Below are 17021 nucleotides of genomic sequence, written 5' to 3'. Positions count from 1 at the left end.
AATTTAAAAAAAAAAATAACAAAAATGTGATCGTCACTTTTCAGGAAATATCTCTAATACTAAATATTTAGTGACTGACCAGAATTTAGACCAGCAAGAAGCGGGTCTAAGTTGTGGCGCAGGTGCAATTTGAGTGGATTTAATCAAGGCTTTCATTGGATGATGAAAAATTTGGCTGCAGTCCCTTCCATGCCAGTCTAAGAAAATGTCCCAAGACAGAGTCTCACGTGGTCCTTGTGGTCTATCATGTTGGTGAGCACTGGACTGTACACAGTGACAATATACTCCTCTACTACTACATTCGACACTGGTTACCTGGTGTCTGCTCTTATTTGGCAGGTTAACCTTCAGTATTGCATTCTTGTCATCAGCTTTGGAAAATCCATACAGAAAATTGAATTAGTTGCAGTCGTTCCGCTCCCTGGTTTGTGATTCTATATGTAAATATTTGGTCGATCGCCCTCTCACCCTCCAGTGTTGTTAAGCTATTAACCTCTTAACAGTAGCATGTCGCTCGCCCGTTCACTTCCTTACTGTCAGAGTCATTATTTGCTGGATGAGCATTCATTATTAGTTACTAGGCCCTCTACTGGCCTGGGCTAGCTGGGAGGGCTTTCATTGTCTTCCCATTCCACCATCATGATTGCTTTCATTTGGCGTGAACACCTAATTTTCGAGCATAATCTAATTCAGCATCACCTAATTCGGCGACTGAATGAGACGTCGGGATAATTTACTCGCTTCTGTATCGCACAGGGATTAAATGTTTGTCTTGCAAAGTAATGATGATGTGCTGAAAATATGAGCTTCTATTAATTTTTTCGCCTGGGCTGCGAGAGGGGGGCAGGTTTGTGCAGGCTGCATACCAAAGGCATGCTAAACACAGACGTGACCCGCGAGGTAGTGACTCATTTTACCTCAGGCGGATTTGCTCTTTTTGACAAGGAGTCAAAAATATAAAGACGTTTTTGCAAATTTGCTTTTAAGATACACACAACTATTTGAAATGTATTACAAAAATACAAAACACTATTTTTGGTAATGGAAATCATTTAATTCGTGAGCATGTTATTTGAATTTTCAAGTTTACATTCCAAACATGGTTCGATTGTTTGCTAACAATAAATGCAATTTTCTACTTCAAAAGACAAAGTGAGTGCTTGTCTTGTTCACCGTAGACAAAAAAGTTGACTGACTATCTGTCAGCACCATCTAATGTCCTTCTGCTTGTGTCCAATGGTAGTCAAACTCATGTCCCAAGAGGTCAATCAGTCATCCAGACAGACCTGAGGCCGAAAAACAGCCCTGTTTAAAAGCAAGTCACTTATCTTCAACCCACTACTCTAACCATCTGCGTATAATCTCAGCACTGATAAAAGCATGAGCTTGACCATTTATCATTTATCAAAGCCGATATTCATCATCTTTTGCATTTTTGTGTTACTTAGTCATTTATTTTTGCAGTTTTGCAGCATGCAAACTGAACAGGACTCGTTCTTGAGAACAGGATTTGCTAATTTCCTCTCCCAAGTTACTTTACCTTGTGCTTCAATCTCCAAAACTCCTCTCCCATATTTACTTTCTCGCATGCACGCTTTCCCCAAGTGAAGGATTACCCTCCCTCAGATGTAATCCAATCAAAAAAAAGCAGGAACTGATTTCTTATCTTTGTAAGATGCTGCATTTCCCCTCATCTCTGAGAACACACAGCCAGCATTATCAGTCATTTGATTACGTCCAGTAAAAATGGATACAGAACAGCGGTAGATTCAGACTCAAGAGTCCAGACTTGTATGTTCAAATCAAATTTAAGTGTGTACCTTATGTATTTGTTTAAAATTTGGAAATAATTAACTGGGGTAAAAGCTGTTCTGGTTGTATAATGAGATTAGATCAGATGTCAAGTTTTTTTTTCCACAGCACCTTTTTTCACTGTCACTTCGTTTTTATTCACCGATATAAAAAAATAGTGTTTTCGATTCATTGGACATATGGCCATTAGATGTTTTCATACTGTAAGCGAGGGGCATCGCTGCACTAAATCAGCGGCAACATTAGCCTTGGGCGTCGGCAGTGCTAACAGATGTTGGTCATGAAGGACAGCTGATCTTATGAACTGTCTGCTCTCATAAACATGTTCCTCTTGCTTCCATATGGACTTAACACATGTAGCGCTATAAGTCTCACATTTACGACGTATAAGAAGGGTGACAACATCAATTTTGATGTGTTACAAATCTGCATCTGGGACATTTTCCCCAAACATGTGTTTTTACGATGGATCGTTAAATTGATTCCGAGTGGGTGTATTTGACCTATAAACTGTGTTTAATTTTAATACCAGTCAGCTACCACATTGCATTGTCTCTTTTGTTCGAAGCTTTTTTTGGCTGAGCTATAGTGAATAATGCTCGGCGTAATTGCTCAAAGGTGATTGCACCGGCAGGTTGCAATGAGGCTTGAGCTCCCAAGAGCTGCACCCTGATCCCTGCATAGGGATATGATTAACCGCCATCTCTTGTCATTAACTGTGAGGGCTTTTGGCAAGCAGGGCACTCCAAGTGTGTAATTGTCATATTAGACTCATTGCTGGGTCAGATCGAGTATTGGAATCAAGTTCCCGGCTTAAGTACATTGTGAAATTGACCCAATTGTTAGATCTTGTTTGTTTAGGGATATATGATAGCGTTGCTGAATGTGGGATGGCTATATAATGGCTAAAAAAAAAAATGATATCACTCGAATAATTCTGAGAATACAACAAAACATTTAAGACGGTGGAGAATACGGTTGATAAAATAAGAATGCAGAATGTGCAATATCTTCTTTTCCTTTCGGCTTTTCCCCTCAGGGGTCGCCGATATATCAGGCAATAAAACTTGTAGAAATTGCAAAAAGGAATTTAAAAGCCTGGCATTGATCTTCTATGTTTCCAGTTTGCCTCTGCAGACCAATCAGAAGAAAGATTGCTAAGAAATGCATATGCTCACCCGCCTCTTGATGGTACTTCAGAAGCGAGCTCAGTTTTACTTAGGCTGCTAGACCATGCCGCCTCATTTGGGCAGTTAGCGTCACTTTGTAACTGAATAAACAGAGTGATGAGGGAATAGATGGCAAAGCTAGCATTTTATTTTTTATTTTTATTATCAGCAAGCAGTCAGGGAAAGAAACATGGAGAAAAACGATGTACCGTAATTTCCGGACTATAAGCCGCACCGGACTATAAGCCGCACCAGCTAAAATTCAGGGATATTTTTGTTTTTTTCTTACATAAGCCGCACCGGACTATAAGCCGCACGTGCACATGAGTTTTTTAAAAATCAAAATCAATAAATACGCCGCGCCGCCATTTAAGCCTCAGGGTTCAAAGTAACCTTCTGAATAAAATGCATTAAAAGTTCACATTCATTACAACTTGTTTTTGGTGGGCAAAATGTCAGAAGAATTGAATTTAAATGCTGATTGATTGGGTTTTAATACAATGCAGATGGTCCAAACAGCGCCACTGCTTTGTGTAATCTCTGAGTCACATGGCAGAGTAAGAGAAAGGGTTTAGAGCCCTTTGACGCAGGTCACCTAGCGTGCATTCCTACTAAAGCTCATAATAGTCACAAACAACACAGCCAGAATAAGCAGCAGCCATAGTAGTGTTTCAAAATAGTATTTTTGTTTTCTTCAAGATACCGCACAACAGTGGTCCATAGCCTTTTTACGAGTGTATAAAAATGATCAAGTCATCACAAAAATCACGAAAAAAATCTTATATAAGCCGCACCTGACTATAAGCCGCAGGGTTCAAAATTTTGGAAAAAAGTTCCGGTTTATAGTCTGGAAATTACGGTAATTTTTTTTTCTCATTTCACATATTTGTAACCACACTCACCTCAGATTTGCGTGTGTGCACATACAACAGGAAGCGAACGACAGCACAGATTTTCCTATTGTGGCTTCAGAGCCGGTTTGAATGAATGAATCACTGCGCTCGCATACCACATGTGCGCACACACACACGTAAACAACACAGATAAACAAGTCAAGCTATGTTGTGGTGATGACATTGTCTTATTTTTGCTGCACAACCTGAGCGAGTGAACTCTGGGGATGGAACGATGAAGCAAGCAGGGACAGACGGAACAGGGTGGGGAAGGTAAATCTCTTACAGCTGCTGTGATTCACTAGAAATGACCTCAGCAGGCCAGGCCAAGGGGAGTGTATGCTTTACAGATTCACAGCATATGTGCACACTGTGCAGCAGGAGACAAAAGCTCGGAACGCATTGCTTATTTCTCTAGAGCCGAAAATGACGGTTCAGGATGTGCAGTACGAAAAATATTTGATTCAAGTCTATGGTGATGATACGAATTCAATCTGTGTTGGTTTATATTCCATGTATTGTATTGATGCTTTTGTAAATGAGAGAATGAATAAGAAAAATAATTTACCTACTGCTCCTCATTTCATAAACAGACCGAGAAAAAAAAAATGCATTGAAGTCATCGCTGTCAGACTGAAATTATATTTCTGACATATTCACAGGAAATGTGTTTCCGAGCTACGCTTTAGAGAAAAATAACACCCCGCCGAGCGGGTGTTTAAATAATAGATTAAAAAGAGGGATTGTTTAAAGAAGAGTCGCACATGTGAAACTCATCGGAATCGTCTCGGCATGATGGTGGAATTCCAGACAAAGCAGCAAATGTATTTTGGAGAGAGAGACTAGTTTAGTCTCGGTCCAAATATTTAACAGCCACACGACGACCATCAGAGCATATCAACAATGGCTTCGCCGTAGAGACTGTGGAGAACATGGCCGACATCCTTTAAAGTGTTTATAGTTGTTGGAGTGGGGAAAGATAAATGAGTAAACCTGTGTTTCTTTGGGAAGATGAGAATTTATGAATAGAGGTTTGGCCCAAACGCTACAAATTGCGCTTCCCTCGGCCGCCTCAATGGAGTTTCTCCGCCGGAGTGAGCTCCAGGAAACAGATGTGGCCCGATAAGAGAAGAGGATGTCATATTGTGTGTGTAGACTTTCTTGTGTTTTCCTATTGTAAATATGATGCGTGTTCTTCCACTTCCAGCTGCTTCCCCCTTGTTCCATTTGACCTGAGGGACAATCGGCTGAGAACAACACCCGTACCCTGTTGATGACACGGAGGTCAACATCTCGGTGGAGGTACAGTGAATCACAGCGATGTCATCCATCTTTAGTTAGGGCTCTGTTTTTCTTGTACAAACTAAAATGTTTTGTGTGGATAGGTAAGTGACTCATTTATTTTTGGAAAAATTGCTATTACACCTAATGATTATATTAGATATTACTGGGTTGCACTCTTGGATGATTTTCAGAAATCATATTAAAAGGCATTTTATTGCAATTAAAAATAACAAAGTCACTTATTGCAGAAGAGCTTAAAGACTCCCTTCAGGATTCCATAAAATGCATGAGGTTTATCAAAATACAGTAAAAAAATACTTGTAAATAGAAAATAATTAAAATACCGGTCAGAATTGGAGAGCTCCAGTTATTGCCATTTTGGTAATATTTTCAAAAAGCAGAATTGTTTCAAACAGCTCATGGGTGGGAGATTATATTTTACTAATGTTGTGTCTAGTGTGTGTTTAGTAGGTGCTTTTATCAGTTTATATTGATTCATTATTCAGCACATACACACACATGGTTGAAGGAATGCAGTACATCATTTTCATGCTAGATGCATGATCGCAACCTTTATCAGCCATATAAAAAGGTGACCTTTCTATGAAATAAGCACAGACCCTCCCCTACGCGTTAATTCCAAACAACATGACACGAGCGTTAGCATGGAATATCAATACTGCAATCTGTTTTTTTTGCTTTAACCGCGCAACTTCCTCACTGCAGAAAAAAGAACTTTTCCCTTGGTGATACAGACTTGGGAAAAGATATTCCTCTGTAAAATTCATGAATTCTTAACTTTGGAGGGTATATTTCACTACTGATCTATTGGCTCGTGATAAGAATTCAGAGGTGAACCGAGCTGGAGGACATCTTCAAAGATGGTCGAGGACATCACAGGAAAGCCAATGAGGCGCGTTGCCCTCTTCCAACACCGTCGGAATTTCATGCGACTTCCTGCGACAGGATAGGCTGCGTGAGACATTTGGATGCCGTCGCTGTCAGCTGCCATTAACTTGATTTAATCAAGGTTCTTCAACTTTGACAAAAAATGTCTGTGTAAGCAAGTTAATATGGTAAATTACACGCAGGCCCGAATTGATGAACATGATTTGCCCTATTCTTTTTAAAGGACACTATTAATCAAAGAAAGGACATGCACGTTATATTAAATGTTGGCGAAAGGTACTGAAAGAAATATTGTTTTATAATTTAACTCCCTCTATGGTTGTTGAATTGAATTTAAGAAAATCTACTTGTATTTAAATCAACAGATGTAAATAAAAGTAATGAATGCAAGCAAGTTATGAACCGAAATAGATTTTTAAAAAAATGATTAGCATCTTTTAAGCACATAGTTCTGTTAGCAATGATAGTTCCAAAAGATCACGAAAGGTGTCCTGGCTGGTCCACCGATTTTATAGAGCACTTAAGTTGGCCAGTTGGCAATGACACAGACAGATATTATAAGTCAGTGTAGCATAAAATGATTTTCCAGCTGTTATTTTTTAGGATAAAACGACTATATTATCAATTTAAACTGATTTTTATGTGTGGCTTCATGCTTCCCTTCACCGGGCTTGATTATCAATGATGACCATCCTGAGCATGGTCCGGGCAAATAACCCCTTCAAGACAAGGACACAATCAGAGCGAGTTGCCTCTAGTGGAGTTGACAGTGGTAAGCTTCTGGAGGTGATAAAGGCCCTTTGAACCTAAAAGCTGCTTGAGGATGCCCCCATGGAGAGTTCCACTTTGATACCGGCTGCCTTCATCTCAGTAGGACAGATATGTGTAAACAGAAACAGACAAATATCTATTATGAGATTGTAGCACTTAACTGGTGGACAATCACTAAAAGGTCAAAAATGTTTGACCTAAAGAAAAAATACCGTATTTTCCGAACGGTATGCCCCTACTTTTTGCACAAGCTTTGAACCCTGGGGCTGATAGTCCAGTGCGTCTTGTCTATGAATCTTTCATGATTTTTATGATATTTAAAAGGATTTGTTTTGGTAATAACAATGAGTAGTTTTAATTTAAAACACCACAGACTTATAGATGAACAAAAGAGAATTTCACAATTTTACCTGGTGCGGCTTATATTCAGGTGCGGTTTGTAGTCCAGAAATTACGGTACTTGTAATGCCGCTAATAAACAGTTTTACGTATATATTTTTGATCATGTATAATAATAATTATTATTATTAATAAAACTGTGTTCGCAAACGCATTAAGACTTCATAGTTGTGTCATTCAAATCGACTTTTATCAAATACATTTTTTTATTTTTTTTTTATTTGGGAAAATCAGTGCAGTTGATGCTGCCCATTTAGCATATATAGTCTTTAAAGCCCCTTTTTTTTTTTTATTTTGCTGACACGCACTCATCACCATGACAGGGAAACTATGGTTCATGTTTGGAAATGTTTTTGTTTTTTTTCCCACATGGAAAAGACTCCCAGAGAGATGTGCAGAGTACGGTTATGGAACAAAAGATGTCCCTGCTCAAGTGTTAGGAACAGTTCATACAATGTCTGCCTGGAAAGAACAATGTCAGTTGGCAGTCATGATTGATGAACCCTCAGCTCATTACTTTGAGTCTTTGGAAAAAGTCAGACAGACTAATCTCTAACCCTCCACGCAAATTTCATAACACTAGTGTGGTAGATCGCCATATATATAAAATTATTTTTTCCACCGAAATAAATTGCAGTAGGACTTTATAGAAAGCCGGTAAAGGTGAGAGGTCACAAGGCCAGAGTTGCCCACAGGGCAGCTATCAGTCGTCAGACAGCGAGAGGAGCTCCACAGCTGCTTAAACCCTCGCTCGCACACACACTTCTGCTCGCTGGAAGTGTGTGCAGGCACGGAAACATAAATGCATCCTCTACATACAACAGAGCATCTATAATTGCATCTGGACTTGAGAGCAGGAGAAAAAAAAATAACTGGAGGGCTGATCTTGATATTGCTGTGACCTCAGAAGACATTTAAGCAAATTGAGTTACATCTGGTTGTGCATGTTTGTCTTTTATACAAACGTCTGGTTTTGGATGCACATTATTGGCTCTTTATTTTAACTGTCGCATTTGGACCGCATGTTTTTTTTTTTTTATATACCTGCAAAATGTACTCAAATCAAAGCCATAATTTGATTTATTTGGACAGAGACAATTTTATTCTTTGTACTGTGTTTTGTTCAATTATTCGTGTCATCTTTTAACATTCCTTGTTGAGGCTGGGCTGTTTTTTTTAGTTTCAGACAAAGCCACAAAAAGCCAAATCTAAACAAAACATGCCCTCTTTGAGAAAATTGTCCAGGAAGAAAAATGATTGGCAAAAATCCCAAAATGCTGGTTAAATATGCTCTTTGAAGGTAATGAGGCGTGCTCATGGCGCACAAGCGGGGAGCACCGCAGTGCCAAAGCAGCATGTTCACAATTGGAGTTCCATTTCGTTCTTTCTCTCTCTCTCTCTCTCTCCCGCTCTTTTGCTTGCACATCACTTTTTTAAGGCAGGTATTGTACAATTTTAATGAAGTTGAGTGTGTGTGGTTGTGCCCGTCCCTCACATGAAAATATTCTTGCGAGAACAAGGCAGAGAAAAAAAAGACATCAACTTTTACATGATGGTTATAACGTTCAAACGAGGGAACTGAGTAAAAAAAAACCAAAATGTCACATCACTTTGAGTGCCATTAAAAAAGTCTGTTCACAGAAAAAGTGTTACATCAAACACGACCGTTCCGTGGTGTGTTTATGGCTCATGGTGTCTTCTCCGGTAGTTAATAATACATGTAGTGTTATTGGGGGGAAATGATATTTTTTTATGGTGTCCCAAAGCACTTCAGAATCTGATGAAGAATGTTTAAATGGTGGAGTTATTGGCCAACATTTGGTGGTAAAAGTAATATGGGATCATGAACAATTTATGAGAATAACCACAAAAAACAAAAAGTTTCAGATGTCAGTAATAATTTATTTTACTCGCTGTAATAGGGCGATTCTTTCCAATGCGGACTTCCCTAGAAAAATATTATTATTATATTTGTATTTTTATTATTAAAACTACCGTAATTTCCGGACTATAAGCCGCACCAGCTAAAATTCGGGGATATTTTAGTTTTTTTCTTACATAAACCGCACCGGACTATAAGCCGCACGTGCACACGAGTTTTTTACAAAGAAAGACAGTACACAGAAAGCCTTTTAAAAGTTTTAATAACATACTTTAACATATCTTTCTAAACATTACCTGTGATGCAACATGGAAGTGTGTACTGCTTTGTGTAATCTCTGAGTCACATGGCAGAGTAAGAGAAAGGGTTTAGAGCCCTTTGACGCAGGTAACCGTGCATTCCTACTAAACTCATAATAGTCACAAGCAACACAGCCAGAATAAGCAGCAGCCATAGTAGTATTTCAAAATAGTATTTTTGTTGTTGTTTTTTTCTTCAAGATACCGCACAACGGTGGTCCACAGCCTTTTTACGAGTGTATAAAAGTGATCAAGTCATCACAAAAATCACGAAAAACTCTTATATAAGCCGCACCTGACTATAAGCCGCAGGGTTCAAAATTTTGGAAAAAAGTCGCGGCTTATAGTCCGTAAATTACGGTACTTTTTTTGTGAGGCATACAAATCAAATTTAGAAATTTAATAATGCTTGATACTGTAACTTATCAAACTATACCCGTCCAATTCACATGGCAACAATTCTAATGGCCTTCACAATACATAAAGAGGAGGAAACCAAATCCGGCTAATCTGTAATGCATTAGCAAGCACGCTAGCAATATGTTACAGCCCATTAGTGGTTAACAATGATAGCTGATTTTCAGATGGCACTGATAGCCATTACAGTAATTCGCTGCTGCCTGTGTCAACTCCCCGTTGACGACGACTGCTTCCGGGCGCTGACATCGGATCAATAATGCAAGCTCCCCTTAAAGTTCTTCCTTGTGGTTCCTCTTGAGATAATAATGCAGGTTAATTGCCTTGTCATAGTTTGGTAGTTTATTTGTAAAGCAAGACGAGAAAAGTGAATCTCGCTGTAGTTTTATTGATGGACCACCAAAGTTGACCTTTCACCGGGGAAACTGTTTAAAGAAACAACTTGGGTTCTTTTCCACTGGATGCGACGAACCTAAAGAAGGTGATGGACGAACAAATCGCCCTTGAGCAAGATCCTTAACTTCTGCAGACACTTGTGGTCCATTATGTATTTTGTCCATATTGGTGTCCTGTCAGGTTTCCTCCCTATTCATCTCACCAGGGGGGTCGGGGCCGCCTCTATTGATGGCCACCGCTTATTAATCAGACCCTGGGCGGACACTAAAGGCCTGACATTTGTTAGCAACTCTACAACAGCATGCCATTAGGGCATCACTGTCGCACATTAGCCTGAATAAGTCATGAGGGGGCCGATAAAGCTGCAACTTCCTCTCGCATTAGGGATGAACGTCTTTCAGGCACATTTTGTTAATATGCATGCAAGAAGCAACAAGGGAGGCGAGAGTGCGATAGGCAAACAAAGGAAGAAAGAGAAGCATTAAGGACATGGGACAAACTAAAGTCTCCTTAGAGAGAAGGACATTCAAGATCAATTGCGAGGAGAAGATGCAGACTAAGTGGTTCTCTTATAACGAGAGAGGCAATAATTAGGACTGATTTTCTTGGAAAGGGAGCGACTTCTGATACCCAGATTTTTTTGGCCCGATTCTGAATCAAAATTTGAAAAAAATATCACTGACCTAAGCTTCATCACATTACACCCGAGGATTTTTTTTTGGATTGTGTTCATCAAGCAAACAAAGAAACCATAATGAATCAAGCTTTTGTAGTTCCTGTAGCAGTGTATTGCCACAGCATCGCCTCATTTAACCCGCATCTATTGGAGTGTAAACTGCTCTAAATGATTTGTTGACGGTAATTGGACATAGCAGTTTAATTAAACAGTTTGAACTTCGTTGCATGTGACCAACTCATCAATTCCTCATTACTGACTAAAACGTTGTGATAAAAATATTATAAAACCAGGTCAGGACCAGTGTAAAGCTCAGAAATTGATTCCACTATTCGGTACAGATTTATTGAGAAAGCATTTTTTTTTTGTTTGGAAGATTCAAAAAAGAGGATTCTGCGCCATTGTGGGTGTGGACACATATTCATTCCTACCAAACCATTAGATTTAGAAATCTTGTCACTCCACTAAACTCAAGATCTTGTTTTGGTGTCGCAAGTATACATGACACATCCAACATGAGCAACACACACACACACACACACACACACTAAAACCCTTTTTCCATATCTTTCTAAACTCATTGCGGCTCACACAACCCTTAAAAAACGTTATATTTTGCATGCCAAGCCAGTTGTTGGCAATGTAGTATATAATTAACTGCCGCAAAATAGCCCCACAATCAGAAAAAGACTGACTGAAGAGAGATGATTAAGCAGAGTGGTCACTTCAAGTGACCTTGGACTCTCCAACATCACAATTTTAGGAAACCATTCTGGACCTCCTTATTTGGGAAGTTTCTTTCCCCAACATAGCTCAGTTGTCATGACGATTCATTATTTCTAAAAGCAACAAGAATATTATTCAATATTTGTATACTGTTCACACCCTCTACGGCGCATTTGCAAGACATGATTAGTTGAAGATGTTTCCTCACAAGAAAGAGATGCACCTACCTCAATTGAATGCTGATCCATGATTTTGGTTGTCACGCAGCATGTGTGCGTAAATCAATCAAGCCCCTTGTATCTCATCAGTCCCACTTACGTATATCAGCCTACAAATAAATGACACCCCGCAGGAGGGGAGATCAATAAGGAATAAGGTGAAAGTCTTTGTGCTTCCTACCCACAGGCCAACGAGCATGGGTTGAAGCTAAACCAAATCTTTGTGTTCTACCTGAAGCCATTTGACTCACAAATGTCACTCATTAATTCTATTCCAAGACTGACATTGATTGGCAAAAGGATGAGAAATGGATTCCGAGCATCGTACAGGGTACAAACTGCACATTGGTTTAAAGTAAATTTACACGGGGTGGTAAATTGGAGATCGTTTGTAAAACATTATATAGACTTACATACAGGACTGTCTCAGAGAATTAGAATATTAAAAAACAAAAAATAAATTAATAAAAAACTTGCAATATTTCAGTTGATTTGTAATGAATCCAGAATGTGTGATATTTTTGTTTTTTTTAAATTGCATTACAGAAAATCACAATATTCAAATTTTCTGAGACAGTCCTGTCGAAAAATACATTGGGAAAAAACTTTACAAAATATTTTATACAAAGAGTAATAAAACTGATGTACATTTTGGGTTATTTGAAAAAAAAATGCCTGTTTTATTATAAGACTCCCAAGTCTGTTACAGTTAGGGAATATTTTTTTATTTATTTTTTTGGTGGGGCTAATTTTGGTTGTAGCTTACAGTTGCTCTGTTCTACACATTTGCAAACAAATATATCAAATGAGCACCCTTGAGACAATGTAACTCCTAAATTAGCATTATTATTTCTGTTCCTGTTCAAGATCTCATTAGACCAGAACACCAAAACAAAAAACAATCACTGCAGGACTATATTGACACCCAAACGCCAGACACCGTGAGTGCGAGTATATGAATTACAATCTGACACGTGAATGTACACAGTGTTCTGTCTTCCTTGTAGGGTGTTCCTTTGTGATTAAAATAGCAGTCAATTAACTATGACTCAGTCCTGTCCCACTCCCAGAGAAGTCTGGTAAAAAAAAAAAAAAAAAGTGCTTGTGGTAAGCCATAAAAGGACAAGGAGAAAAGTCTTTAGAGGACATCTTCTCCTCCTATTCATGATTTACGAATGAGTAGTCTTTTGATGTTGGCTTCTACAAACAGCATTTATTTTCTTATTCACCGGTTCACTATGCGGCAGATGGACTTTAGCAGCACCGCGCCTATTATAAACCCAATATGAGTGTAAAGAGGGCCGTGGAGTATGTTTTCTTCTCTATCTAACTTTAATTATCGTGCGTTCAAATCACACAATGGCCCTATCTTGGAAATATGTATTTTTTATTCTTTCATTGGCATGCAGTTGTAATATGACGCTAGGAGTGTCATTAAAAATGGTAAAAAAAAAAATAAAAAAACATGCTGTCTTTCCAACAAAACAACTTTTAATGATTGTTAAGATCATCTAATGTAAATTTATGGCTTGGGTGGACCATTCCATCAATATTAATCATAGATATGGGCACACCCTGTGTTAAGTAGTCAGATATTAGATATGCAATGGATATTTGTAACTTGGTCAAGTAGGAATTAATGACACAAAATATTATGTATTTTTTCTTTTTTTTTTACAGTGGATTTTACCCAGATGAGAATCAAATTCGTATCATTTTATTCAATGGGAACTTGCCAATTGTCATCATAAATAAAATAAAAAAAGATATAGCTGATCACAATGGCTAGAAAAAAATGTTTTTGTTTCTTCTTATCCTTCTCATGTGCATATTTTACTCTCCCTTACTAAGTATAAAATAATTCATTTTCCTCTCATTGGCAAACAATGCAAAGCAAAGTGGATAAATACTAAACAGGTTTGCCAAAAATGAGTTTTGCACAGCTTAGCAGCCATTTTGCATCATTACACGGCAATGCGTCATAAGCGACTAAACGAAACGAGCAGCTCCCGGTATATGTTTTCCTCCTAGAACAAATAGCTGCGGATACACACTTAGGTATAGTAAATGGGCGCGCTTCCTCTCTGTGAACCGTAACTGAGATTACGTAACAGCTGAGTGTTTTTCCTTTGCTGACAGCCACTTACGAGGACTGTGATTTAACGTTTATTTACAGGCAGCGGTGGTCCACGTTGGGGCTTTGAATTTGCCAGAATAGCGGGAATATTAGTATTGGTAGAATAAGTGGAACCAGATTTGTGCAATATAAAATCTCCTTGATGTTTTATAGAAAGGAAAATACGGTAAATTTATAACACTAGGATTTTTTTTATTTATTTCTTCTTGGGGAGACTAGCTTGAAATATGCTAGCAAAACGAACATATAGTTCCCATCGGCTCAAACGAGTCCAGTCTTGAGTGTATCTGATACTACCGCTGATCTTACCCAGGAGCATGTTTTGTCACTTTGGTTTGAAGTTTTTCCCATGAAATGAAAGTTGCAAAGGTCAAGCACCCTTTTTTTTTTTTTCTGACATCATATTTCCACGCATATCCGTAGCACACGAGGTCACGTGTGGCTGGAAGGGAGTTTCTCTACTCTTGGTGGGATACCCGGCTTCTTTTCCCATGTTTACCCCGGCCAATGAAAACACAGGAACACGCCACATTCCCTTCAGCTAGTCCCGGTGACACGGCGACCTCAGGGAAAGAATGAGTAAATACCAAGCGCGAGAATGCCAGAAGAGGAGGAGAGTTGTTGGAATTGCCAGAAATCTTTTTAACTTGCACCAATTAGCAGCCACCTGAGCTTCATTTAGGTTCAGTCTGTCATTGGACTTAAGAGGTCATTTATTTTCATTTACCAACCCCCAGTCTACGCTTTTTCGCGGTGATCCATGTGTCAGATACGATTTAACCTTTGCAAAGGGGTCCCTGCAGAACAAAATGTGCAGGTGGCTTCCTACGCCAACTTTCTGTGGATAGGAATAGACACGACTAACATTTGATGGATAGATTTAGTTTATTTTTTTCCCCGTGCATCATTTTGAACATCATTTTATCCCTAAGTGAGTCAGGGATTTTTATTTCTGGAATTTGTTTTTCCAAGCCGGCCTGCGCTGTAACAAATGGCCAAACAAGATGTAATAGTGTTCATGATTGTGGGACTGAAAAGAGCAAAATGACATCCAGATGCTCCCAATTACGCAGCCTCAGCGCTTAGTTTGCCCGGGTTGTCGTAATCCCCTCCAAATGCAAACAGACACTGATGACGATATTTGCAGGCAACTCGTTTTAAATTGATGATGTCATTTATCTAGTCGGTGCAGAAATATCTTCTCGTAATACACCATCTAAATTTTATTGAGTTTATTTGGCTTTCAAAGCATTTCAATAGATCAACAATAGCCATTTTATTTTAATTTTTACATCTAATAATATGCATAAACTGTATTTTTATGAAGGGCTCCAATTATGTAATATTATTACATTAAGTTAGTATTAAAATAATATCCCTGCAATATTATCATCGGGGTAAACAATTTAACACACTGGTTAAATTGCGACTAAATGAAGCGTATCATCTTTTGTGCAAAATGTTACCAAATTCTCCTGAGAGCAGGAAGATATGAAAGAGGATAACAACTTTGAGTGGAAAATGTGTCTCAGGCTTCAAATAGCGCCGGATGACTCACATAAACTGTAAAAAAAAAAACATGGCGTTCCGATTTGTACCGCTGAATGTTCACTGGAGAAATGGACTGTTTTCAACAATTGCAAATATTTGAGTTAGTTGTTCTTTTTCGGGTGGGTTCTTTCTTTTGAAGCCTTTTGACAACATTCTCAATTTCACAAAGATCTAGAGATTGGCTAACACACAGTTTTTTTTTTTTTATGCCTTCTCAGTGAGGTTATGTTGACCTGATGTGGCATGAGAAGCTCCACGCTAATGAGATTCATTGAATACAAGAATGGCGGCTCCCTGCCAGAGATTGTGGGCTTCCTCTGGAGCTGGAAATGAGTACGGCATGTTCTCCTTGAGACACAATGTGCTTAGCCATGAAAACACCATTAGGGGATATCCCTGCTTGCACTCCTACACATGATCACATCCAGAATGTATGAAGGCGTGCATATGTCCATGCTCAGTGGAAATTTCTCCAGAACTTCCGAATGGTTATCTTGTCAACCCTGAGCATGACCACACTTTAAAAGCCTCATCCTAATGGAGGCAACAATTAAGTTATAAAATGGCCATCAGCATTATGTAAAAGGAGGGTAATATGCCAACAATTTGGACGTTGACTTCTTCCGGGAACTGCACATGCTATATCAGGGGCACAATATTTCAAGGCTATTAACTTGAGTGCTTTTTTATTCAGTCTCATTATTTTTTAAACAGCATAAGAAGTCATGCAAATGTAATATTAATTTTTACATTGCTTTCATTTTGATTCCTATGGAACTGTTTAAAATTCAGTGATTTTTCCTTTCTTTATCCGAGGAAAGCACAGTCAGTGCCATGCACTGATTTTTATGGGGAATAATCTCTTTTTTTTTTTTTTTTTTAAATATGATGTTGTGCATCCCACGCCAAATAGGAGCCAATAACATCAAGATGCATGCATTTATTAAAATGTACACTTCAGCTATCATTTATATATGCACCCATCCAACACAGCATAAAAAAAAAAAATCTCAGTGTCCTTATTTGGATTTTTACAGTATATTCAGTACATAACACCAATTTGGTATCCGAGATGCCCCTAATTTAGATCCTAATGAGAATTTTTCATATCTGAAAAAAAAAAAAAATTGCTGGAGACCATTAATAGTTTATAGCATGAGTTAATGATAGCGATGATTCCTAATTGAGCTCTACAGAGCGTAACTATCTGGTGGTCCTTTGCACTGGTGCCAGGAATGTCTCATTAATTCCCCCCCCTCCTCTTTTTAAATATGCATGCAGAATACATTCGAGAAAATAGTTATTCATGTTAGCAAGGATAAAATATATTTTAGTGTACCTAATAAATCATTTCACAAGAAGGAAGCAACAAAATGATATAGATGTTGTGCACCCACACATAATTATCATTTTTGTGATACAGTTACCATGGATATGGTTTGTACCGAGGAGGTTTATTTCTATCCTTCTAGATTTAGTTAT

The 17021-nt window shown here is 38.5% G+C and overlaps 1 long non-coding RNA gene across 1 annotated transcript in view; it reads left to right on the top strand.

Annotated features, from left to right (window-relative positions):
• Positions 1-17021, top strand: part of LOC125985906 (uncharacterized) — a 125454-nt gene that overhangs the window by 68144 nt on the left and 40289 nt on the right. The window contains exon 2 of the long non-coding RNA XR_007487486.2: positions 5082-5176. This is a non-coding gene — a long non-coding RNA (uncharacterized lncRNA). The remainder of the gene's footprint in view (positions 1-5081; positions 5177-17021) is intronic.

The sequence above is a fragment of the Syngnathus scovelli genome, chromosome 18, assembly GCF_024217435.2.
Source record: "Syngnathus scovelli strain Florida chromosome 18, RoL_Ssco_1.2, whole genome shotgun sequence".
Taxonomy (NCBI): Eukaryota; Metazoa; Chordata; class Actinopteri; order Syngnathiformes; family Syngnathidae; genus Syngnathus; species Syngnathus scovelli.
Note: the sequence above shows the minus strand (reverse complement) of the source record. Positions and strands in the feature narration are given on the sequence as shown.